General features: G+C 41.6%; 1 protein-coding gene and 1 non-coding gene across 7 annotated transcripts in view; one reads left to right on the plus strand and one right to left on the minus strand.

Annotated features, from left to right (window-relative positions):
• LOC145509321 (uncharacterized) overlaps window positions 1-27,879 on the minus strand; it is a 403,057-nt gene that overhangs the window by 282,984 nt on the left and 92,194 nt on the right. The window lies entirely within an intron of this gene.
• LOC145521537 (U6 spliceosomal RNA) lies at window positions 6,210-6,316 on the plus strand. The gene has a single exon (XR_014065453.1). It is a non-coding gene; the product is annotated as a U6 spliceosomal RNA (small nuclear RNA).

A 27,879-nucleotide genomic window follows, 5' to 3' on the forward strand; every position in this document is an offset into this window, starting at 1 on the left:
CATAAATATTAATAGGTGCAATAAAATAAGAACAGCATAACAGTATTTCAGTACTAGAAGTTAAATGTGTTGGAGCCTAAGGAGAGTCTTTTACCCTTTTCCCTTTTGTAAATGACTTTAAATTCACTTAAGATGATGAAATTATAAAAATGAAAATAAAATACAAAAATATATTTATTACAATATATTAAGAAAAGAGTTAGTGGCTCCAAAAGCCCCCAAATGACAAAAGTATAATATTCTAGAATTGAAACAAGTCATCACAGTTAGTCAAATACTGTTCTCCACCACAGCATAATGACTTTTTCACTGCTGCTGCTGCTGCTAAGTCGCTTCAGTCGTGTCCAACTCTGTGCGACCCCATAGACGGCAGCCCACCAGGCTCCGCCATCCCTGGGATTCTCCAGGCAAGAACACTGGAGTGGGTTGCCATTTCCTTCTCCAGTGCATGAAACTGAAAAGTGAAAGTGAAGTCGCTCAGTCGTGTCCGACTCTTAGCGACCCCATGGACTGCAGCCTACCAGGCTCCTCCGTCCATGGGATTTTCCAGGCAAGAGTACTGGAGTGGGGTGCCATTGCCTTCTCCGGACTTTTTTACTAACAGTCAGATAAATATAATAATCTCAAACTATTTAAAGGTTGGGTGAAGGTTATGAGGAAAGAGTTACTGAAGCCAATAAATATCAGACTTGGCGCTGACATTTGGTCTCAAATCCCCAGTGTCTGCAAGAATTTTAGCACAGGTGGTAAGTACTATCACAGTATGTTCAAAATACAGACATCTGCAGATTCAGAACCAAGAGACCGTCAACTTAGGTGTATGTTCTTTTGGGGAGAAAGGGTAGTTATTCTCAAGTATAGTGAGAATTATTCATCTTAACCCCAATTCATTTGAAAAACTAAAGATTAACCCAATCTGTCAAATGGGAGTTCTGGTCATTGAGTTTCTTTTCTAAGGACATTCCAAAAGGATCTATGCAATTTGGATGAGGGGTTGTGGTTAAAATATAATTAAATTTAAAAGATTTTGTAATCTCTGTTCTTCTGGTTTCATGAATTGAAGAAGTGGAGATGGGGTTATATCTCTATAGTGATTCTACAATTATCTGAAAACCATGAAAATCCAGACAGAATGTAATCCTTCCAAGGTAGTCTTCATTTTTATATCCACTTGGAAACAAATTTTGTGTTGTTGTTTGGTCCCTAAGTCGTGTCTGACTCTTTGTAACCCCATGGATTGTAGCTGGCCAGGCTCCTCTGTCCACGGGACTTTCCAGACAAGAACACTGGAGTGAGCTGTCATTTCCTTCTCCAAGGAATCTTCCCAATCCAAGGATCGAACACATGTTTCCTGCATTGGTAGGTAGATTCTTGACTGCTGAGCCACCAGGGAAGCCCTGGAAACAAATACATTGACTTAAAAAGTAAAATCTCAGAACTATCAAGCAATGAAAAGACATGGAGAAATCCTAAATCCATATTACTAAGTAAAAGCCAATCTGAAAAGACTTCACACTGTCTGATTCCAAATATATTACTTTCTAGAAAGGTAAAAACTATAGAAACAGTTAAAAGATCAGTATTTGCCAAGAAGGAAGGAAGGACGAATAGGCAGAGCACAGAGGATTTTTAGGGCAGTGAAAATTGTTATGTTAATACTACAGTGGTGGATACATGTCAATAAACGTGTCAAAACTCACAGACTGTATCCTAAGAGTGAATCCTAGTATAGCTATGAACTGGGTCAAAAATCATCATTTGTAACAAATGTACCACCATGTACAGCATGTTCACAGTGGGGGAGGCTGTACACGTGTGGGAGCAAGGAATACATGAAAATTCTATACTTTCTGCTCAATTTTGCTTTAAAAATTAAAACTTCTCTAAAAAAATAAAATTTATTTTAAAAAGACATAAAAAAGTAAGATTTCAACTCCATTGTCTGATCAGTTTCAGGGGACTCTATCTCAGAAACAATTAGCAAAGCCTGTCAACTTTCAGAAATGTCCAAAGTCTGACCACATCTATCCACCTCCAACACTATTACACTGGCCCAAATTACAGAAATGAGTAGATGTAAGAGGGTCTTCATGGCGCTCCCATTTCCATCACCACTTCCTGCAACTACTCTTTATAGAAGTTACATCATACTTTTGGAGGAAGCTGCCCACCCGTGACCCTCCTTGTCTTCATTCTACTCCTCCCTAGTTGATTGGACCCTTGATCCAGGTAAGGTCACCGAGATTCTGCATCCTGGAATCTCTATGAGGATTCACAGCACCAAGTCATTCTCTGTTGACCACTTTGCAAAGAGAAGATGCAGTAAATCTCAAAGAGAAATGGAGACAAAAGTCTGTGCCAAGAGAGAGAAGAAGAGATAGGAACAGACTGACAAGAGAGTTAATTAGCACCTCAGTTCCTGATGCCTTGCCAGTTGCTAATTGCAGCCACTTATTGGGGCCCATAGTTCCATTAAAAAAAAAAAAAAAAAACACACCTCTGTATCCTTACAACAAATTCTCAAGATTTAGCAACAGTGACTTGAAACCTACCACTGGAGATGCAGGGCCAAGGGCCTTCCTTAGACTTCACCAGCTCCCATAATTGAGAAAGATTGAATCCCTTTAGTGAATGATTTATTCCATGTCACTTACAGCTACTCTGCTTCCCTGATAAGACACTAACTGATACATAAAGAGCCTGCAATTAAACTATGTTTCCTGCAATGACTAGCTGAGTGACCTCAAGAAAGTCACTTTTCTAAGCTTCAGTTCAGTCATCTGTAAAATGGGGATGATAATTCCCTCCTTACCGGCCTCTTCAGAGTATTGAAGGAGTCTCCTCTGCTTAGTTGCTCAGTAGTGTCCAACTGCGACCCCACGGACCGTAGCTCACCAGGCTCATCTGTCCATGGGGATTTTCCAGGCAAGAATACTGGAGTGGGTTGCCATGCCCTCCTCCAGGGGATCTTCCCAACCCAGAGATCGAAAACAGGTCTCCCGCATTGCAGGCAGATTCTTTACCATCTGAGCCACCTGGGAAGTCCATTTGTTTATGATGTAATATCAAATAGAAGCAACAGATTTTTGAAGGAGTAGTTATATGCAAAATGCTTAGCTTATAACCTTGTAAATACCTTTATCCTCATCATCACTATTATTATTCAAACAAGCCTATATGATAGGCTTCCCTCATGGCTTAGATGGTAAAGAATCTGCCTGCAATGCAGGAGAACCAGGTTCAACCTCCAGGTCGGGAAGATCCCCTGGAGGAGGGCATGGCAACCCACTCCAGTATTGCTGCCTAGAGAATCCCACGGACAGATGAGCCTGGCGAACTACAATCCATGAGGCCGCAAAGAGTCAGACACAACAGAGCAACTAACACTTTTTGACTTTCACTATGTATTATAAGCTGAACTGATTAACTGCTGGTATGTTCTTCTGGTGGACATATTAGAGAACAGAATTTAAGAGCTATTGTTTTTGCTCTATCCTAATTCAGAGTCAGCTCAAGAAGTGATACAACCTTCTAACACAGTACCTTTTTTTTACCTAATAGTGATTATGCTATACATAATTATCTCCAGCCTGCTTTTTTAGTTTATTTTTGCTTCTTCTTCTTTTTCTCTTTCTGGCATAGCACCATGGCATCTGAACCAAAGGAGGCCATTACAATAAAAACAAAAGGTGCTGATAAGACACTCTTGGGTCTAAAGCAACAGCAGCTTTAGACTGCGTTTAGAGGGTTCAGCCAAAGGGCAATGCTCAGCCCAGGAAATGTGCTAATGGGTGGTCAAGACTCCGCTGTCAGTGCCAGATGGCCCAGGGGTCTTAGACTCCACCTCTAAGGGAGTCAACAACACGTCCCAGGTTGCTCCTGCTAGCCTGGCCATGTTTGTGTAATCCCTTCTGGAAGAAAGTATAACTCTGGAATGGCTGCAACTCCACTGAGGATGTCCTCTATTTTCAAACTGATAAATTTCACTTTCCCAACCTAACAAAAGGTTCTGTGTTGGATGACACATGGATGCAGGCCGATTCCACGGGAACCTTCAGAGAGATGAGTCTGTCTGCTCTTATTAGAGTTGATGGCTAGGCAAGACATATGCTGTTGATCTATAAAAGCTGTGAGGACAAGAAAGTTTTAAACTGGGTTAAGGTGACTTAAGGCAGAATTTGAGATGCCAGTTGCTTCAGAAATGAAATTGGGCTGACATTTCCTCCACAGTCCCCTCCAGGGACAGCAGGGTGGCGGGTGCTCGAACCACAGAGACACACTAGAGTGTCGTATCTGAAGACCATGCAGCAAAAGGAATCCAGTGTAAAGAGAAGGGTCGGGAACATAGAGTGAGAAAGATGAGCAAAAACTGAAGGCTGACTTCCCTAAGAGAAAGGGAGCCTAAAGGGGACATGACAGTCACTGCTGCCTTGGTCAAGCCCCCAAGCCACTTCAGAGACAACGCGACGGAGGAGCATAACGCACGGATGCTATGAAGACAGGCAGAAAGAAAACAGGGCTTATTTACTTCATGTAACAAACACATACAGAAATCTTAGTACAAGTCAGCCTTGTTGGGACCAACAAGATTAATGCCTCCATATATAACTGTGTCTAAGAGGGATCAAAATTAAGATCAAAGATCTGTTCAAGGAGAGAATTCTGAATCTTCTGGCAAGAAAGAAGTTGAGATTCTAGAATTTTGTGCCATGTAACATAAAAGGGATAATTTAGATCTGAAATCACAAAGGGAAAGTTTAATAAATATACCATTTCTCTAAGAACTTAGTCCGGCCCTCATCATCATTACTATACAAATAATCTATATTATAAATCTACTATGCGTTATAAGTTGAAGCTATTCATGAGAAGTTTTAGCTGTTGGTATCAGGTGACACTAGCGGTCAAGAACCTGCCTGCCAATGCAAGAGAAAAAAGAGACACGGGTTCAATCCCTGGGTTGGGAAGATCTCCTGGAGAAGGAAACGGCAATCCACTCCAGTATTCTTGCCTGGAAATTCCCATGGACAGAGGAGCCTGGCAGGCTAATTGCATGGGGTCATAAAGAGTCAGACATGACTGAAGAGACTTAGCACATGCACACATGCTCTTTTGGAAAGAGTATTAGAAAAAAAAAAAGAATTTAGGTGCTATTGTTTTATCCTAACATAGAGTCAGCCATATCCTGGAAAGAGGTGAGAGGATATCCCAACACAGCATCTTTTTGACACTTGGAAAGTGTTACTGATTGACTTAAGGGAGACTTGTATCTCTGAGGATTTCTAATGCTAGTGGATACTTTAGTAGAAATTTGTTCCTAGCTACTGTTTCTGCTAGTTCACATCAGCCAGTCACAGTGTTGACTGAGCTCTCTCTGAACCTCAATAATGGGGTGTGTCCAAGAGCATTCAGCTTTGTGTGGTCTCCTTAACCTGCCTCCGATGAGCCATGTATCCCAGAATGAACTGTGTGACCTTGAACCCACTAAGACTAGCATCGTTTCAGAACGTCTTCAGAAAATAATACTTCAGTATTATGAGCACACATCGAATGGAAACAGCACTGCAGCAAGATAAAGATTTATGACAAAATGTCTAAAGCTAAGTAAAGAGATCTTCTCCCACCTCCTTGGTATGATCTTGAAGGGGATTCATTTCCCTGCAAGGCTTTTCTCCTAAACGTTGTCTCTCTTTAAAAAGTTAAGTTTTAGAGCTATTACTCCAATAAAAATTAATTTAAAAAAATTAAGTTTCTGTTTTCATAGTTAAAATATGATCATTGTTGGAATTTTTAAAAAATGGTTTCTCCATCCTAAAGCAATTGTTATAATGCATTCTGTATTTCTCAGGAGTATGTTACTACATACTCTGTCGTATGTATTTACCATAGTTATTGCTTCTCATGTGTATTTTTAGATCTGGCTTTATTTCACTTAAGATTGGATCAGAAGTAATTGACTCTGTCTACTTAACTTTCATTTGGATCATTTTTTCAAGTCCTGCATAATGTTCTATTGCTGCTGTTTCTTCAGAGAACTCCTAAAAAGTCACTACAAAGAGGGTTTTCTCTCCCTCTCCTTCACTTTCCTCTCTCTTAACAACTCATGTTATTCTGTAGAGAAAGCAACCACTGTTGTGAGCATCTGGGACAGACTCACTGAAGCTCGGGCTCAAAACTAATGAGCTCTGCGATTTAAAAACACCAAATCTGTGCTCACTTTGGCAGCACATATACTAAAATTGGAACGATACAGAGAAGATTAGCATGGCCCCTGCGCAAGGATGACACGCAAATTCGTGAAGCGTTCCATATTTTTATACAGTATGCTAATGCATATATATGGAATTTGAAAGATGGTAACGATAACCCTATATGCGAGACAGAATAAGAGACACAGATGCATAGAACAGTCTTGGGGACTCTGAGGGAGAAGGGTGAGGGTGGGACGATCTGGGAGAGTAGCACTGAAACATGTATATTGTCATATGTGAAACAGAACACCACTCCAGGTTCGATGCATGAGACAAATGCTCGGGGCTGGGGCAATGGGATGACCCAGAGGGATGGGATGGGGAGGGAGGTGGGTGGGGGGTCCAGGAAGGGGAACACATGTAGACCCATGGCTGATTCATGTCAATGTATGGCAAAAACTACTACAGTATTGTAAAGTGGTTAGCCCCCAACTAAAATAAATAAATTCACTTAAAAAAAATTAAAAATAAAAAAATAAAAACACCAAATCTTTCCAACCTTTCATGATGTTGAGGAAATACACATGGATAAAGTGAAGTTGCTCAGTCATATCCAACTCTTCGTGACCCCAAGGACTGTAGCCTGCCAGGCTTCTCTGTCCATGGGATTTTCCAGGCAAGAATACGGGAGTGGGTTGCCATTTCCTTCTCCAGAAACATGGATAACTCCAACATTAAATGTTTCCTTTAGCCCAAGTGGCACACTGAGGTGACAGATGTCATTTACACTCTAAAGTTGGTGACATACCTTGTTAGGGCACAGAATTTCCTTTATGAAGTTTATCATTATTACCTTAAGACAGAAGCAATCTTTCCCTCCTTAATGTTTTAACTGTACTTTTATTTTTAGCCATCAAACATTCATCTTATTCCTTTTATTATTTATATAGATGCTTCCTCCCAGATAACAAGGACCTTCAGTATAGTCATTCATTCATCCATAGAAGTATGGGGATGTATTATACTGACTTTATGTGTAAGACATGGTGTCTGGTCAGAGTAAATAACCAATAAATTTTTAAATAAATTCTCAATAAACAAATGCTCATTGACTGTTCACTGGGTGTCTACTCTATACTAGGTACTAGGATAGGTACTAGAATTATATCATATTTTATTCTTTCTCAAGGAAAATAATAGACTTAGCTCTTGCCAAATGCAAGAGAACAGATGTGAGCTTAAAAATCCAGCAGATCTTCTTAGTGCAATAAAAAAAAAAAACACTTCAAAGCTTTCTCTAACTTGGTATCCACATCTAATAGAGCCAATAAATTAAGCTGTGTTGGTAAAATATCTTGAGCAAAATTCAGACTGGGGAGGTACTATTAAACAGAGAGCCATAAAATAAGTGTAAACCTGTTTATGAACTACCTTGGAAATAATTTCAGGATAGGAGAGAAGGAACTGATTACCAGGAACAATAGCTGCCAAGATCTTTTACTCCGGTTCCTTATAAATGGGAGTCACCTTAGCAATCTTCAGCAGCCTCCCACTAAGAAGAAAAGTAACTTGTATTTGAAGTTTCATAATATCTACTTAAAGGTGACCTGACATGGAATTTGATTTTTTTTTTTTTTTTAACATCTAACTTCTCAACTGTGACACAGGGAATTCAACCAGCTAATCTTAAATTGCCTTACAGACTGTACCAATAAATGGTCTTTCAGGTCTCAAGGCCAGTTCCAGTTAAAATCTCATTGCCTTCTGTCCTTGACTATCAAGAAGGTTTAGAGGGTATCTAAGACACACCCTAAGCCCTATGGATTTAGTTACCCATTTCAGAGTTAAGATGAAGATCTCAGTCTCATATAAGCCAATGCAGTGGGTCTGATGGCTAATAAATAGTTGTGAAGGTCCTCACAATAGGAATATTGTGCAATAGAGGGCAATAAGATAGTGGCCCTCTACTATGGAGAGGACTTCTCCATGGGGGGAGCTTCTGGCCAAAGTGAGTATCAGCAGCCCCTTCTCAATTTCTTCAACTATAAAAAGGGAGGAGGACACAGTTTTCTGGTGTCATCCATAGCTACCCGTTCCAAGGTCTCTCCAGGTGGAAAAATATTCTCCAACATTCAGATGGTTTACAGCCAACAGCTAATTATCCTGTTTCCTCCAGATTCAACAAGATATACTATTCAATTAGACACCTTATTGATTGGGTTTTCTTCTTGTTTGTAATCATGGAAGAAAAATCGAAATACCTGTATGGGAAATCACATAAGATAAATACACTGTGATCATGCCATGATACAGAGCAAAACACTGGGACTCCATTGCCTAGTCAAACTTCTGTGTTAAAGCACACACAGGGCCGTTTTCTGAGGAAGATTCTAGTCCTGATCATAGATGCTTTGAGGCCAGCTTTTAAACCTATGGGATGTGAGCACCCATTCAAGTCCAAAGCTTAGATTCCTGTTTTAGAGGGGAGGAGTTTTTATTTTCTACAGGATTTTTATTCTGTCTGCTGCATCACTCACTGTCCAAGCGTGGGAATCTGTCCTCCATAGTAGTCACCATAACCCAGGGGCTTAGTAGCACTGATGACCCTGAATTATGCTCTTCCATTCATCCCCAAATCTCAGCTACGCAAATTCATGTTTGTAAAGATGCTAAAATATATTCATGTATCCATTGCTCCAAATAGTCCAAAATTTGTCCGAAAGTCAATAGTTCTTTCTCTCATTAAAATGCAATTCAGAGTTGTTCCCTAATAAATAAAAGATGGGAAAGGAAGATTGAATGGAACCTGTCACTACTAATTATGCACATCCGGTGACTTTAACCTCCAGGGATCACTCCAGGCTACTCTGGCATTACAAAAAGCCCTATTAACAGGAATGGCCTAGTGGGTAAGCAGTAAAAACAGAAACGTACACTTCAGAATGTTCTCTCACACCATGGTTAGATTTTATGGCAGTATAATTTCATGTTTATGTGACTTCTCTGAGTCTCACATTCTCCATCTGTAAAAGGGATATAAAAAAACTTTCCTCACTGGTTTCTGATGAGAATTAGAATACTGAGCCACAAGTACAACAGTTCTTACCTTTGTACTATATCTGGTGGTTTAGTAGCTAAGTCAGGTCCAACTCTTGCAACCCCATGGACCATAGCCTGCCAGGCTCCTCTGTCCACGGAATTTCCCAGGCAAGAATACTGGAGTGTGTTGCCATTTCCTTCTCCAGGGGATCTTCCCAACCCAAGGATCAAACCCGGGTCTCCTGCACTGCAGGCAGATTCTTTACTGACTGTACTATACCTGCTGCTGCTAAGTCGCTTCAGTCGTGTCCGACTCTGTGCGACCCCATAGACGGCAGCCCACCAGGCTCCGCCGTCCCTGGGATTCTCCAGGCAAGAACACTGGAGTGGGTTGCCATTTCCTTCTCCAATGCATGAAAGTGAAAAGTGAAAGTGAAGTCGCTCGGTCGTGTCTGACTCTTAGCAACCCCATGGACTGCAGCCTACCAGGCTCCTCCGTCCATGGGATTTGCCAGGCAAGAGTACTGGAGTGGGTTACCATTGCCTTCTCCGGTACTATATCTAAGCCTGCTCTAATCACTAATCTCTAGATTATCTGTAATCAAAACACATTAATTTCCTCATCAAATTTTTCAATTATACATTAATTTGTTTGTATACTTCTTTATTACCTACTGTCAAATTAGATTTTAAGCTCTGGGAGGGCATGCACCATGTGCATTTCATTAACCACTACATACCTAGTGGAGGAGGAGGAGAAGGGGGTGACAGAGGATGAAAAGGTTAGATGGTATCATCGACTCAACGGATATGAGTTTCAGCAAACTGGGAGACAGTGAAAAACAGGGAAGCCTGGTGTGCTGCGGTCCATGGGATGGCAAAGAATCAGACATGACTGAGCGACTAAATAACAACAGACCTAGTGGCTATAATGTCCTCAATGATATTTAAATGACTGAACAACTGAATAAAAGAATAAATAAACAAGTGAATGAGTTAGGGTATTAGCATTTAACAGAAGCATTAAATAATTATAACTGCTTTAATTATTTTAGCACACAAAATTATGACATTTTGAATACTGTGAAAATTCTAGTGGTTTTGTTATTTGCTAAAATATCAGGCAGATCATTTGGAACATCATAATCAAATTCACCCATGTAATTGCTATGCATTTCAGAATTCTTCAGACTATCTTAGACTATTCAAATCTTTTGCATTAATACCACTTATACATTAAAAAAAAAAAACATGTTTACAAGACTTAGTTAAGTGATAAAATCAAATAAAAAATCATATAAGATAACTCACTGGTTTTATATATATATACATGTTTATGGTGGCTCAGATGGTAAAGGATCTGCCTGCAATGTGGGAGACCCAGGTTCGATCCCTGGGTGGGGAAGATCCCCTGGAGAAGGAACTGGCAACCCACTACAGTCTTCTTGCCTGGAGAATCCCATGGACAGAGAAGCCTGGTGGGTTATGGTCCATGGGGTCACAAAGAGTCAGACACAACTGAGCAACTAACACACACATATACTGTACAGACTAGAGGCATTTTATCTGAATCACCTCAGGCAAACTTCACACCACACTTGTGTCTGAAGTCCTGTTCCCACCTGTTATTCTTCTCAAAGGTACTGGTATTCGAATATAAAAGTCTTCCTAGAAACGTGCTTAGGACACTGACTAGGGAGAATCATATAGTAGCAGGAGGAATATTGACAGGTAACCTTTTACTGAGTATTTACCATGTGCCACAGAAAACGGATTAACTCATTTAATCCTCAAAAAAAAAAACAAACAAAAACCCAAAACCCTGTTTGGCAGATACAATTGCTATCTCCATTCACAGAGAAGGAAACTGAGGCCCAGAAGACATGACCTTGCCCAAGGTTACACAGTTAGTAAGTGGTGGAGTCAGGATTGGGCTTTCCAGGTGGTGCTAGTGGTAAAGAACCTTCCTGTCAACACAGGAGACGTAAGCAATGCTGGTTCGATCCCTGGGTGGGAAAGATCTCCTGAAGGAGGGCATGGCAACCCACTCCAGTATTCTTGTTTGGAAAATCCCATGGACAGAGAAGCCTGGTGGGCTACAGTCCATAGGGTTGGAAAGGGTCGGACATGACTGAAGTGACTGAGCATGCACACACACAGCGTCAGGATTAGAATGAGGGGGTCGGGTTGAGTCCATAATACACACCCTTTACTAACACTCTCTGCTGACTCCCAACTTCACTGAAACCAACTTCACTGAAAATGCAAAGTACCTATGAAATATTTCCAAAGTTTCTGTATACCACTAAAGATTTCCCTTTTGCTTGGAAATGAGTACATTTTATATATACTCATATAGTTATTTCAACTGGATAACATCATGAAATCTTAACACATGACTGTTTTCCCCCCGGATTTTTCCCTTTCTCTTTCATATTGGTGACAATTCTACTTCCTCACTTCAAGAAGATAAAGGGTGTGAGTTTCTCAAAGATTCCCAAACAACCCTTGGAAGACTTGCAGAAAAAAACACCAATACTCTGTTATATTTAAATTCAGATAAATGACAAATCATTTTTACTATGAGTATATCCCATGCAAAATCTGAAACATATTTATATTTTAAATTATTCATAGTTTATCTGAAGTTCAAATTTAACTGGGTATCCTTTTAACTGCTAAACCTGTCAACCCTCCCCTTGGGAAAACTTGCATAGTTTATGGAGGAAGTGAAAGGTAAGAAAATTCACACGACAGGCAGAGTATCTTAGAAAAAGCAGGAGGGAAAGGGTCTAGGCAGATAAAACTTTTGTCGATGAATTTGAGGTTCTTACTTCATCACAAAAGAATTCGGAGATGAAATGATAAGTAAGAAGTGGATTTCTTTAGAGAGAAACACACTCAGACAGAATGTGGACCATCTCAGAAGGTGAAAGAGAGAGCCTCAAAATATGGAATGGTAAGAATATGGGCTGGGTAATTTCTTTGACTAATGAGTGGGAGGATCATTTCTATTATTTTAGGGAAGGGGCAAAGATTTCCAGGAATTGGGCTGTTGCCCACATTTTGGTCTTAGACAGTTGGCCTTGGAACCGACAAGGCACTAGTGGTTGCATCACTTAGCATGCTAGTGTATTACAGTGAGTGTATGATGAGGCTCAGGGTCTACTGGAAGTGAACTCTTCCACCATCTTGGACCTAGCTGGTTCTAACCAGTTTCTGTCATGTCATATGACCATGTCAGTCTTTTAAAGGCTGTGCCCTGTCCCTTTCCCTCCTGTTTAAAAAGCATATGCAGTCTGGCAAAAGACTCCAGGGTCCGAGGGTAGCAAGGAAAGAGTAGGGGCTGCCAGCCCTGAGGGCAATGAGGACAGATGACCCTTGACCAGCTGTTTCCTACTCTCCCGTTGATGTCAGAGCTATGTTACAACTCCAAGTTATAAAACTAAGATACAACCTAAAAGCCCAATGCAGAAGGTAGGGCCAAAATGAAGGCACTGTGGATAAAGAGGAAAGCTATTAAATTGGGAAAATATGGATACCCACTGGTTTTTACTGAAGAAAACTAAAACTAATCTTTAACTTACAAGGACTAAGATAGCTTAATAGACTCTCTTCAGGTTTGACCATCCCAGAACCTGAAGCAGAATTACATCTGCGGCTTTTATCAGATCAAATTCTGAGCAGTAAACCTGAAATGCTCAGTGTCACGTGCCCTGCTGTACTACAAACCAGGATACTGAGATGAGAAACATACAACGCTCGCTTTTTAGGTAATAACCATCTGACATGTGAAAGCAACAGGTAAAGAAGCAATCTCAACTCTCGAGTCTTCCATACACAACGGAAGTCATTAGAAGAGGGTAGGACTGACTCTCTAGAAAGAGACAGGGAACACTTGAAGAAGGAAATTGCTCCAGAGAAAGATCTTTACAGATCCGCTGGTATTTGCCAAGAGGACAGTATTGAGAAGGATGGTCCCTGTGAGATATGTTTGATATTTCTGGAACACACAATGGCTAGAAGAAGAAAGTAAGGTAGGCTGAAGACAGATTTTAACAGCCCTATGACACACAAGTGCTTCCCAAACTTTATTACATGCACCAATTATTTAGGGGTCTTGTTAAAATGCAGGTTCTGGTTGATGTGGTATGAAGTAGAGCCTTGGGGATTCTGCATTTCTAACTAGCTGCCAAATGAGGCAAACGAGGCTAGTTAAGGCGTGAATAATTAAGGCTGTGTGCCACACTTTGGGCTTCCCTGGTGGCTCAGTGGTAAAGAATTCACCTGCAATGCAGGAGACTTAGGACACGACTAAGTTCACACGGGCTCAATCCCTGGATGGGGAGGACTCCCTGGAGGAGGAAATGGCAACCCACTCCAATATTCTTGCCTGGAGAATCCCATGAACATAGGAGCCTGGCGGGCTACAGTCCATAGGGTCGTATGCACACCACACTTTAGGTGTTAAACCTTTTCTTGCAGACCTTGTGGCTTCTCTAGCCTGAGAGTGACTAGAATTCAAAAAAGCTACAAGCAGGTGTAAGACTCTCCCTATGGTCCAGGTAAGAAATACCCAAACTGAAGACACTAAAGATAAAGAGAAGATGAATTAAGTCATTTGCAAAGGTAAATAACCAATATTTTATAATAACCTTAAATAGAGTATAAGCTATTGATAGAAAAATATCAAATCATTATGCTGTACACCTGAAATTAATAAAACATTTAACTCATCTTGACTTCAAAATTTTTTAAAATGTAAAATTGACAAGCTGGTATTCAATGGAAGCACGGATAAGGGAAACAGGTGATGGTAGTTAATTTTTTTCACAATATGATATGATTGGAGGTGTATAATCTCATTTAACATTTAGGACGCATGCATGCTAAATCACTTCAGTCGTATCCAACTCTTTGGGACCCCATAGACTGTAAATTGCCAGGCTCCTCTGTCCATGGGATGCTCCAGGCAAGAATACTGGAGTGTGTTGCCATTCCCTTTTCCAGGGGAAAAGTCCATCCTGACTCAGGGATGGAACCCGCATCTCTTAGGTCTCCTGCACTGGCAGACAGGTTCTTTAGCACTAGCACCACCTGGGAAGTCCTTAGGATATCTTACTATAATTAACTGTAACACCCTTTTAACCATAAGATATGACTTTAAACGAAGAGTTGGGTTTTAAACGCAGTATTTGGAGGATTCCGTCCCCTTACTTTAAGGTCACTCCTGATACATATCCAGTCTTTCTGCTGCTGCTGCTGCTAAGTCCGTCAGTCGTGTCCGACTCTTCGCGACCCCATGGGCTGCAGCCTATCAGGCTCCTCTGTCCATGGGGTTTCCCAGGCAAGAGTACTGGAGTGGGGTGCCATTGCCTTCTCCGCCAGTCTTTCTAGATAGACTGTAAAACTCCTCTCCGGCAGGGATGGGCTTCAGTGTGTCCCCAGCCCTGAGCATGTGCCTGGAATATGCAGACACGCCATTCCTGGTCAGACACTGCTTCACAAACTTGAAAACTTGAGAAGATTCCAAAGCATCAGTCCCCAGTGAGTTTCCTAGTTCATTTTCCCCCTTCTCACTTTCAAAATCTGAACTGGCAAGACATTTCAATGCCAATCCTGAAACAGAGAGCTCATGCATTTCTCAAGTTCAGGAATAACATCCTGAGGACCGATCCCAGCGGTCCTTCTTAATGACTGATTAGAGTTCTTTTCTTTACCTCCTACAGCTGATTACTTGCGATACCACAGATTGCTTAGCGGCTTGACTTAGCACCTGTGCTAATTGCTTTATCCTGTTAGAATCTGATTTTCAGTGTGTTGAAATGTTAACTTAAGCCAGTGGTTCTCAGGCCTGACTACACATGAGAATCACCGAAGATCCTTTTTAAATGTTCAGGCTCCATCCCCAGGGATTGCAATTTAACTGGACTGAAGTAGGTCCCAGGTATCAGAAAGGTTTAAAAAACCTTCCCAGGTGAATCTAATGCACAGCCAGGACGAAGAAACACTGACATAGGCAAACTTGTGTGGGGATTTTGTTTCCCTTATTCAGCATCTGAAGCTGCCTCCCCAAACCACAGTCCAGCCAAGAAAAAATACCAATAAATGAAAACTTTGATAGTGTTCGTCCAAGTCTGTCTAAAGTAATCTCACCTATCAAGACTCTTGAGAGTCCCTTGGACTGGCAAAGAGATCAAACCAGTCAATCCTAAAGGAAATCAACTCTGAATATTTCTTAGAAGGACTGATGCTGAAGCTCCAATACACTGGCCACCTGATGTGAAGAGTCGACTCATTGGAAAAGACCCTGATGCTAGGAAAGATTGAAGGTGGGAGGAGAAGGGGCTAACAAAGGTGAGATGTTGGATGCCATCACCAACTCAATGGACATGAGTTTGAGCAAACTCCAGGAGATATTGAAAGACAGAGAAGCCTGGAGTGCTGCAGTCCATGGGGTCGCAAAGAGTCAGACATGAGTGAGCGACTGAACACCACCACCACCCATCAGGAACACCAGTAGCGTAAGGACAGTCCCCAAATCACCAAACCAGATGCTATGAAATCCATACAGAAAGGAACTAAATTAGAAGGAACTGAGATTTGATGGTTAGAAACAAAACAAAAAACAGGTCTCCAAATTTACTGGTTACATAAGACTTAAGTTATTTTCTGCATTTAGTTTTCTCATCCATCCACATAAATTGTCCCCATGAAGTTGTTACATAGATTTAATATAATAATATGGTAATGAAACAATTTGTTCTCATGTTTCAACTTCTTTTGAGATTTTTTTACATCACTCCAGGCATGTTATTTTTCTTCTTTGCCACATTCTTAGCATTTGAAAGATTATTTTAACCTGTTACGCTAAGACCATCTGCAACTTAATTTTATTTTTCTGAATATTTATCAAATGTGTAGCATAATAAAAATTATGGCATTGTTCTATACCTTTGCATCTTAATCTCAGGTATAGATTTTTTAAAATGTTTTTTGCAAGGCCTCTACACCAACAAGGAGCAGGCAATGGCACCCCACTCCAGTACTCTTGCCTAGAGAATCCCATGGACTGAGGAGCCTGGTAGTCTGCAGTCCATGGGGTTGCTACGAGTCGGACACGACTGAGCGATTTCACTTTCACTTTCCACTTTAATGCATTGGAGAAGGAAATGGCAACCCACTCCAGTGTTCTCGCCTGAAGAATCCCAGGGACGGGGGAGCCTGGTGGGCTGCCGTCTATGGAGTCGCACAGAGTCGGACACGACTGAAGCGACTTAGCAGCAGCAGCAGCAGCTACACCAACAAGGAAGTGTTAACCAACAAAACAACCTGATACATCCAACATCGGAGCCCAAATGTTATGGGCCACTGAACACCAAGAGGCAGTGGGCAGGTTGATCATTTGGCAAAGCAGCCTGATCTCATGGTTTGATCCCTAAGGAAGCCAGCAGGTGGCTAGTGACCCACCCACCACAGGAATCCAGGGGCTCAATGCCTAAGCCACAGAAGCTGACCACACAGGATAGCTGGGTAGGTATAGCCCAATGTCCAATGGCCCAGGTTCTCAAGAGGCCAGCCAGGGTGACGGACCACAATAATTCCTCAGCAACAACCACAACCATGTTGTAAAATAACATGGCTTTGTGTTTCCCTATAAAATCATTAAATCCCATGCTTTGAAAGTTTTGTTTAGTTCAGTCCTTTTATAAAAATATGAGGCGAGCCTGATTTTCATAGCCACAAGCTCAGATCTGCAAATATTAGAGATTTTTCTTTTTTTAATGTCATTTATTCATACCATGAAATATTTTTTCACAATTTTTTTTTCTTTACATTTCTATTTGGCTGCATCAGGTCTTAGTTGCAGCTCATGGACTCTAGAGCGCGGGCTCAGTAACTGAGGTGCCTGGGCTTTGCGGCATGTGGGATCTTAGTTCACAGGCCAGGGATTGAACCCATATCCCCTGCACTGGAAGGTGGATTTGCAACCACTGGACCACCAGGGAAGTCCTGAGATTTTTCTTTATAACTGAAATAATTTCTATCACAAGCTCTGCATGTTTCCTGATAGAAAATTGAATCTGGGCACGTCTAAGTAAGCTCAACCACTTCAGTAATTTCTTAGTTATATCTGTTTTATACTCAATCACATTAGGGACTGTCTCCTTTTTTCTTCTCCCTGGGGCTGACTGTAACTCCACTGTTTACACAGTAATGTAGTATCTATGAGAGCGTGTCTCTGTGGTTATGCAGTGACATTCGTTGATATACATATAATACTTTCTGGTTCTTTGTGTTGCCAACCTCCATAGAGGCTTCTACCCAGTTGGTCCCAGACTGCATGGCCCCTGCCACCACGGACAGTTGCATCCCCTTGTCATGACCTTGAGACCTCTCTGGATACCTGGATTTCTCTCTCTGCTAAAATAGACATTTTTATTCCAGAACTGAGGAAGGTTCACTTGTTACCCCACATCTCCCCAGGGCAATGGGATGATTAGGATCTGTTCTCAAGCTCTCTCTACCTCTCACACCCATGCTGAATGACATGAGAATCTTTGTGAATTCAGTCATCCAGATGAGAAACACAACACTTACTCTACTCTAGGTAGGGCAGGTTATGCTGTAGTAAAAATGCCCAAAAGATCAACAAAATGTCATTCCTCATTCAAAATCCATTACGAGATCAGAATACTCTAGCTGACAGCTGTCTTTGGCACATTGGCTCAGCCTTCCAGATTACAAAGAGAAGAAGCAGGCTGGAAAGTCTAACACCAATAATTGGATGCTTCAACACAGAAGTGACCCATGTCATTTCCAGGAACAATGTATTGGCCAAAGCAAGTCACAGGTCGTGTCTAGCTCCAAGGCAGAGGGGAAATTTTTGTCGTTTAGTTGCTAAGTCATGTCCAACTCTTTTGCAACCCCATGGAGTGTAGCCCACCAAGGCTCCTCTCTCCATGGGATTTCCCAGGCAAGAATACTGGAAAGAGTTGCCATTTCCTTCTCCAGGGTTATCTTCCCAACCCAGGGATCAAACCCACGTTTCTTGCAATTCCTGAATTGGCAGGCAGAATCTTTGCTACTGAGCCATCTGGGAAGCCCTAGAGAAGAAATACAATGCCCCATATGCCTAGAAGAAAAGTGGGCCCAAGCCTTAGTGCAGTGTAGCAGTGTTTTTTGCAGTCCTGGTTTCCTCTGCCCTTACTTACTTGATGTTTTATAGTCTCTTTGCCCACTATTTAGCTCATGAAGTGGGACTTGGCTCAAACAGGGGGTTCAGCCCTAAAATTAATGTCTATCTCTCTTTATGAGCTTCCAACCTCTTCCTTCAGTTGGGAGCATCTTTATCCAGTGAAGGAGTGGCGACAGGGAGGAGAGATTAAGGGAAAATACAGAAAGATGATTTAAGACTTGTAACTTTAATAGTCAGAAATTTGACATTTGAAAAGAGGGAAAATAGGAGTAAAAATACATTCAATTTCAGACTAAGAAGCTCCATACAAAACTTTTAAAAGTGACACATTCTGAACAGCCTAATGTGTATGAGGCTCTGCTTCAGCAAATCGCAATGCCAAAGTCATTTCTCCTTAACTAATGAAGGTGGTTCAAGAGATGGGTTACCCACCCCTCCAAGAGAAGGCTCTTCAGGCTGAAGAACCTGTGCATTTAAAAATATATTTAATAGTATTTTAGTCATGCCTTCCAGAGAAGGCAATGGCACCCCACTCCAGTACTCTTGCCTGGAAAATCCCATGGACGGAGGAGCCTGGTAGGCTGCAGTCCATGGGGTCGCGAGGAGTCGGACACGACTGAGCGACTTCACTTTCACTTTTCACTTTCATGCATTGGAGAAGGAAATGGCAACCCACTCCAGTGTTCTTGCCTGGAGAATCCCAGGGACGGCGGAGTCTGGTGGGCTGCCATCTATGGGGTCGCACAGAGTCGGACACGACTGAAGCGACTTAGCAGCAGTAGCAGCAGTCATGCCTTCCCTAGATCTCTATTATTTATGAAACTTCGGTTTTGCCTCATGTGTGCCAAGTGGCTTCAGTCATATCTGACTCTTTCTGACTCCATGAACCGTGGCTCTTCTGTCCATGGGATTCTCCAGGCAAGAATACTAGAGTGGGTTGCAAGCCCTCCTCCACCCAGGGATCGAACCCACATCTCTTTAAGTCTATGTGCACTGGCAGGCGGGTTCTTTGCCACGAGTGCTACCTGGGAAGCCCTAAGTTTTGCCTATAATGATACATTTCAGGATCCCAACCTCTGAGACTACGCAGGGTTTAAAGTCAGGTAGTTATGACAACTACTGTATCCATGTCCTACTTCTACAATTAAAAGGTGCAACAGCCACAAAACTTCAGGGTCATAAAACAATAAATGTTTTGCTCACATTCACGAGGGCCAGCTGGGCATCGCTCGAGTGATCTCGGCAGAGAGAGTTTACATATCTGGGGTCAGCTGGTTATTGTCTGACATGGGTTGGCCTCAACTGGGGTGACTGGAACATTCCACTCTAGCCCACATGTCACCCTCCCTCCTCCTAGGATCTGCAGGCTAACCTGGGCATGTTCACATGGCATGAGCAGCACAGTTACCAACACAGTTTTCAAGGCTCTGCTTCCATCATATCTGCTCATATTCTATGGGCCAAAGCAAGTCACAAGACTACACTTGGAGTCAGGGCAAAGGATGGATGTAAAGAGACATGAAAAATCAAAGTCAAGGCGTGCTATTTACCACATCTAGGATTCTGTCTATCGAGAATGCCTGGGCAGGGCTGAAGCGCTCACTGGCCTGGGCACTAGCAAAATGATGAATGAACTTAAAATGGGGACCAGGTCAGAAAGAGAAAAACAAATATCATATATCAATGCCTATACGTGGAATCCAGAAGAAACTGGAAGATAAAAGATTTTATCTACAAATCAGAAACAGGGACACAGACCTAAGAACAAACATATGGATACCAAGGGGGGAAAGGGGAGATGAATTGGGAGAATGGGATTGACCTATATACACTATTGATACTATGGATAAAATAGATAAGCAATGAGAATCTGCTATATAGCACAGGGAACTCGACTCAGTGCTCTGCGGTAACCTAAATAGGAAAGAAATTCAAAAAGGAGGGTGTATGTGTGGAGGTATAGCTGATTCACTTTGCTGTACAGTAGAAACTAACACAACACTATAAAGCAATTATACTCTAATAAGGTTTTTTCTTTTTAAATAAAAATAAAGATGAGGTAACTGAGGAAAAAAAAACAACTGAGGACCTGGTCCTGAGTCCTCAACAAGAAAGACTGAGAAGCAGAAATGGCACAGAGACATATGAGGAGAAACAGGAATTCAAAATCCTATAATCATATTTAGAAATTACAAGACATATTAAGCATGATTGAGAATGACCAGAGTATGCACAGTAATTCCTAGCACTATTTTGCCTGCAAAGACACTATGTTACAGAAAGTGAAAGTCACTCAGTCGTGTCCGACTCTTTGCAACCCCATGGACTACACAGTCCATGGAATTCTCCAGGCCAGAATACTGGAGTGGGAAGCCTTTCTCTTCTCCAGGGGATCTTCCCAACCCAGGAATCGAACTGGGATCTCCTGCATTACAGGTGGATTCTTTACCAGCTGAGCTATGAGGGAAGTGTTACAGAGGGCTGTGTAATTAACAGTGTTTCACATTGTTCATCTCAACTGATCCTATCAATAGTCCCTGTGCAGTGCAGGGTGGGCATTGCTGCTCCATTTTAAATGCAGGGCCATCCTTCAGGACTGAAGAAGAAAAGCGAGATGCCCAGTGGAACAAGGCTAGTGAGTGATTCAGCTGAGACTCAAACCCAAGTCTAGTTTTTTTTTTCCTAGTATATAATGAAAATTTTTGAAAAGTAAGCCTTGAAACAATAACATTGAAAACATCTTCCCCATAAGACTCTAGAATAAAGGCCAAAGAGTCAAGTGTCTCCCAGTTTAGAAAAGGATAAGCAAAGTGGTGATTGCTATGGAGGCACTTACGCACTTACTTGCTTGTGAAGGTGGGGGTGACGCTGAAAGCTATTAAAAGTTAAAGGCAATCATGAGCCAACACTTACATGTTTTCTGAGTAGTGACAAAAACTTCACACAATTCACATCAAAGTGGGGGGAATAAGTGGTTCAAAATGCTTTTAGAAAAGGTAGAGGAGAGGAAATTCAATGGGAGAATCAGATTCAATCACCCTTCTGATGGGAAAAGATCACTTTGAAAAATGGGATAAAATAAAACCTAAAAATCATGAATATAACACTTGTTAACAAGGAGGAAAATCAGAGATGACAAAACGTAAGTACAAGAATTACAAGATTAAAAATAATGCAAAGGTGTAGATTATTACCAATCACAAAGAAGATACAAAATGCAGTATAACAACTACAGAAAAAGCAAAAACCATTGATCATTTTCTTCCAGAAATGAAAATATGCATATTTGAAGGATATTCTGCTGTCTTTAGATGCAGGCAATACTGCAAATTTGTTGGAAGATAAACAGGAAGACCTGAGTCTGTCCCAAACTTAATAACAGAGTTCTGTTGTTTTTTCTTAATAACTTGAAAACTTGCAGGGAAAAATTGGGGCTGGTCTCATTTCTGTGACCTTCTACTACACAGAAGTCTGGTTTCTAAGAAATGGCTAGGGGATTCATGAGGAGATAGGATATACTTTCAAAGAGTTACAAGAAGACACCACTGAAGCTATGTATAAAGCAGATAACCAATGAGAACCTGCTGTATAGCATAGGGAACTCTATTTAACACTCTGTGCTGACCTGAATGGGAAGGGAAGTCCAAAAGGGAGGGGGTTTATGTATATGTATGACTGATTCATTTTGCTGGACAGTAGAAAAAAACAACATTGTAAAGCAACTATACGCCAATAAAAATTAATTTTTAAAAAAGTTACAAGAAGAAAACGACTCTCAGTTAATCATCAGGCCTTTGATGGAAGGGCCTGTGGAACATACTACACTGTGAGACAGAGCCTCATGTACAAACCATGGTGAGTGTACTCTCAGAAATCTAGAATTAGAGACACAGCAAGGCTGCCACTTGTTGAGAACAGCAGATTATCTAGACACTAACTCTTGAGCTCCCAGGGAGCAATCTGAGGAGAAAAATAAATGCAAAAGATTTTCATAGCCATTAACCCTCCCCTGGGTCAGCCCTCATTTCAGCAATGATTTCAATAAAGATAAAGAGACAGTGCTCAATAGATCATTCTTTTTAAATATCAAATATGTTAACAGGGGTGTGCTAATGAAAAAAAAAATGGCCTTGTGACAGATGGAACTACTAAGAGGAAATTCAGCAGAGATAAGCAAATAATGCTCAAGGTAAACCCAGGATACTGGTTACATAAGTTGAGGGAAGAAAACTAAGAGTGGTATGTACTTAGTTGCTCAGTCATGCCTGACTCTTTGCAACCCCATTAACTGCCAGGCTCCTCTGTCCATGGGGATTCTCCAAGCAAGAATACTGGAGTGGGTTGCCATGCCCTCCTCCAGGGGATCTTCCCAACCCACGGATCGAACCCTGGTCTCCTGCATTGCAGGTGGATTCTTTACCATCTGAGTCACCAGGGAAGCCTAAGAATACTGAAATGGGTAGCCTATCCCTTCTCCAGGGGATCTTCCCAACCCAGGAATCGAACTGGGGTCTCCTGCATTGCAGGTGGATTCTTTACCAGCTGAGCTACCAAGGAAGCCCCTTAAGAGTGGTACATAGCCTAGGAAAATGAACTTGGTGTTTGAACTGGCTACAAGCTCCATGTCAGTCTATCTTTATTTACCACAATGGTTCATAACTTCTTTCGAGTCAAGGATTCCTTTGAGGGCATGATAAAAATTAAGTACCTCAGCTTGGAAACAAGTACACTTTGCACTGAGTCGAGAAGCCCACAGGGCATCAGTGTATATTTGGTGCTTTAGAACATGGGACTTACTCTATACGAGTCCAAAGTCAGTCCAGGATTCAAGTCTGTCCCCACCACTCACTTTCAAAAAGTACCACTACTCTCTCTTCACTCTGAGTTTGCTCATCTGTCAAGGGGTGATAACAACAGCAGTACTTACCCCCACTCCAGGGTTACTGTAAGTAACTCACAAGGTGAAGCACCAGGAGCTTTTTGGTATTTTTGTTATATTTTTATTACATTGAAAATATGGTAATACATGTTGCTATATGTATGTTTTATTATATGTATCGCATTGGCAAAGTCAGTTACTACTTTATGCAACTTCTCAGTAACTTTTAAGTTTAATGTACAAGGCAGGAGAGGGGATTGCTCCTCTGAGATCGGTTGCCACCTGGAATAATTCCTGGAATCTTCAGTTCTGATCTGGGCATCTCATGTTAAGAGGGAGGCCAGGTAGGATAGTAAGGAAATGTGAAAACTAGGCACAGGAAGATATACGAAAGAACTAATCATATTCAGCTCAGGAGGAAGAACTAAGGATATTTAGCCTAGAGAACAGATGGTTTAGCCAAATTAAAAAACTGAAAATATTGTATTGTGGAAGAAAAGGAATTGTTCTGAATAATTCCAGGGGTCAAAATTTAAGCCAAGAGACAAAGAACTTTCAGGTGGTTAAAAAGAAGAATGTCTTAGCAATTAAAAGCTGATATTTCCTTATCAATGAAAGATCAATCTATTCCTTTATTCAGTAAACATTTATTGAGCATGTACTGTGCACCAGAGACCATTCAAGGTCCTGGGAATACAAAATGAGGAAGACACAGACCTTGTTGGTTGGAAGAAGAAACCAAGAAAACATGTAGCTGCAAGATAAACAGAGGCAAGAGTACAAGTTCTCCTGCCTTGCCTTGAGAACAAGGCAGGTCTACTCCTCAGCCTGAAAGAAGGGGCCTGATGGAGGTGGCACTAGAACTGAGACATCATAGATGAAGAGGGACAAGCCAGGTGGCCAGGCATGCTGGGCAGATGGCACAGACACAAGTGAGGACGAGTACAGTGTGTCCAAGGAGTGCTGGGTGTGAAGGACAAGGCAAAGTGGAGAGGGAGAAAAGAACTTCGATGTGATCCTTTGGACAAAGCCATTAAAGGACTGGAAGCAGATACGTGACCTGGTCAGATCTGTGCTTTAGATGAAGACATGTCATTACTAAAATGTTTGAGATGAGAGCTGGTGGTCCTACATTCTATACTTGTGATAGTTCCATATCTCCTCCAAGTAAGTGAAGAGCTTCATAATAGTTCAACATTTTTTAATTGGTTGTTTAGTCTTGTATAATACAAGAATGTTTCAAACAAGATCCATCTAGTCAAGGCTATGGTTTTTCCAGTGGTCATGTATGGATGTGAGAGTTGGATGGTGAAGAAAGCTGAGCGCTGAAGAATTGATGCTTTTGAACTGTGGTGTTGGAGAAGACTCTTGAGAGTCCCTTGGACTGCAAGGAGATCCAACCAGTCTATCCTAAAGGAGATCAGTCCTGGGTGTTCATTGGAAGGACTGATGTTGATGAAGCTGAAACTCCAATACTTTGGCCACCTCATGCAAAGAGTTGACTCATTGGAAAAGACCCTAATGCTAGGAAGCATTGGGGGCAGGAGGAGAAGGGGACGACAGAGGATGAGATGGTTGGATGGCATCACCGACTCGATGGACATGGGTTTGGGTAAACTCCAGGAGCTGGTGATGGACAGGGAGGTCTGGCGTGCTGCGATTCATGGGGTCACAAAGAGTCGGGCACGACTGAGTGACTGAACTGAACTGAACTTGTTAGTAGTGTGGAAGCAAGACTGGAAATCTAAAGAAAAGCAAGAGACTGGGGTAAGAATCCCAGCAATGTGAGGGCCTGCATTGGGTATGGGAGTTGGAACTGGGGCACTCAAGGACATTTCCAAAGTTCAGACTCTATGCAGTTTGGCCTTGAAACCATCACAGAATTCTATGATTGTAAAGGACATGGAGACCATCTCATGCAGCTCTTCCACTGTAGAAAGTAAACCCCAGGGAGAGACAGTAGTTTTATGACCTCCCCAAATAACTAGCTGATGAAAGAGTTAAGGATAGGATACAGAATCCTGAAAACCACCAGATTCCAACCTTGATCTAGCAGGTGACCATTTGTTCCGCCATACCACTCAAATTTTATTACACCATTTTTTGCAGCAAACACACTTTTTTTACTGAAATACGGTTCCAAGGCATAAGCTATTTATCAAAAGGAAATTAGCATAGAATTTATATGCTGCCATGGATCACAGACACCTTACGGAACAAAAAAGTTCTCCTATTTAAACCTTTCAAGGTGGAAGAAAGAGGACAGGCTGATCCAAAGCCAAGTTCCACATTTGCCAACAGAGTGACATTGAGAAAATTGCTTATCATCTGCAGTCTAGTTTCCTCATCTTTAAAGCAAAGAAATAATACTTACCTTAAGGAGTTTTAGGTATACAAAGTGCCTTCACGATACTGGGAGTTCAACACATGTTGAGAGTGAAAGAGAAAGTCACTCAGTCATGTCCAACTCTTTGTGACCCCATGGACTATACAGTCCATGGAATTCTCCAGGCCAGAATACTGGAGTGGGTAGCCTTTCCCTTCTCCAGGGGATCTTCCCAACCCAGGGATCAAACCCACGTCTCCCACACTGCAGGCAGATTCTTTACCAGCTGAGCCACAAGGGAAGCCCAAGAATACTGGAGTGGGTACCTATCCCTTCTCCAGCGGATCTTCCCAACCCAGGAATCGAACCAGGGTCTCCAGCATTGCAGGCAGATTCTTTACCAACTGAGCTATCAGGGAAGCCACATGTTAGGCATGTTGTATCTCATTCTGTTCACTTTCCTGTCCCCTCCCCATTAAAACCCACAAGGAGAAGTTACCCTCCATCTTCTCCAGCCTACCAGAGACAGTTTGTTCACTGGTGTCAGGCCAACTAACTGATAATGCTTGGCCTTGTGTGAACTTGTAGACATTCTTTAATCTCTGAGACCATTTATAAAACTATAATAATTCGAAGAAAACTATTCCTACCCTGTGGAGTTTTTGTGAGGATTAAAACAAGTGAAAGTGTTAGTTGCTCAGTCATGTCCGACTCTTTGCGACCCGATGGATTGTAGTTCTCCAGGCTCCTCTGTCCAAGGCATTTCCCAGGCAAGATACTAGAGTGGGTTGCCATTTTCATAAGCAAAATACATGAAAGGTATTTAGAGCTGTGCCTGACATATAGTAAACACTCAAGCGATTGCTGTGATTATGTTGATTTTACATGCAGAGAACCAGATTACATTGATTGCAATTTCCTTTGTTTCCTTAACCTCCTTGTTAATGATCTCCTCATTCGTGCACAACTTCATCTTTTCAAGAAAAGAGCTGCATGCATTTCTCTTCAGACATGGAAGAAACTGCAAAGCTTTCTCCCAAAAGCCATGAAGGTAAACATGATCAGTGGATACAAGCGACCATCAGAAATGGAGTAGTGGAAACTTAGTATCATCAGTTCAAGCTACTGGACACTCATCCATTGATTTGTTCCCTGTCTTTAATTATAAGTCAATATCTCCCCATCCCTCATTCTGCAGGCCAGAGGGACTTCGAAGCACTCCCTATGGATTATGTGGTATGATATGCTCCTAGGAAGATAGCCAGGTGAGGGTTAGAATTGGCCTTTGAATCATCCTCAATGCCAAGTACAATATAGTTACTCAAAACATCCACTGACAAACCAATCATTCAGACTCCCTCCATTAAGTGCTGGGTCCTACAGGATTCATGCTAGGGACCACCTCACATTGTATGTGAAAGCACAAGACTGAGGTAGGTGGCAAATGCATTGAGTAAGAGATTGGGCTCCAGAGTGAGAATATTTGAATCCTGGAGCCATCATCTTTGTAGTTTTAGGCATGTCACTTAACCTCGTTACATCTCAGTTTCTTCCCTTGTAAAATGGGGATCATAATAGATGAGCCTAACTAGTAGGGTTCTCATGAGATACACTGAGATAATGCTTATAAACAATTTAGCACAAGCAAAGGTTCAGTAAATGAGGTGATGATTACTATTTCAGTTTAAAATATGACTAAGTGCTATTCAATGTTATACTGTTCATAATGCATAAATAAGAATTCATAAAAGGGGAGAGCCATGTGACACTAGATAGAGTATTCATCTTAACCAATGGGACCTGTTTCTTGGAGAAGATGTGTCTTGGTTCTGAGCCTAACCTTAGAAAAAGAATAGCTTTAGATCTGCAAAGAGCATTTCCTACGGGCAAACAGCCAGAAGGATATGGATCCCTGAATTCACAGAAGACACAGGAATAAATTGACGGCCTGAATTTTGAGTAATTGCCTAAGGAGGTAGAAAAGGGAACATATCTATGTCCAGTATGGAAGTGGCAGGTGATTTCAGAAAAGATGAGCTACCTGATCAAAAGCCATGGTGTGGGAGGTGAATGAGGATTTTAGCGGCAGAAAGACCTAGGTGTGAATCCTTAGGCAAATTACCTAACATTTTTAAGCCTCACTAGTCTTATCTTTGCAATGGGAATACTTTCACCTTTCTTGCAGAATTAGTAGAAGAATCAAATGAGTTATTAAAGTTAAAACAGTCATCTCAGCATCTGACTC

The sequence above is a fragment of the Giraffa tippelskirchi genome, chromosome 1 (assembly GCF_054371585.1).
Source record: "Giraffa tippelskirchi isolate mGirTip1 chromosome 1, T2T-mGirTip1v1.2.pri, whole genome shotgun sequence".
Taxonomy (NCBI): Eukaryota; Metazoa; Chordata; class Mammalia; order Artiodactyla; family Giraffidae; genus Giraffa; species Giraffa tippelskirchi.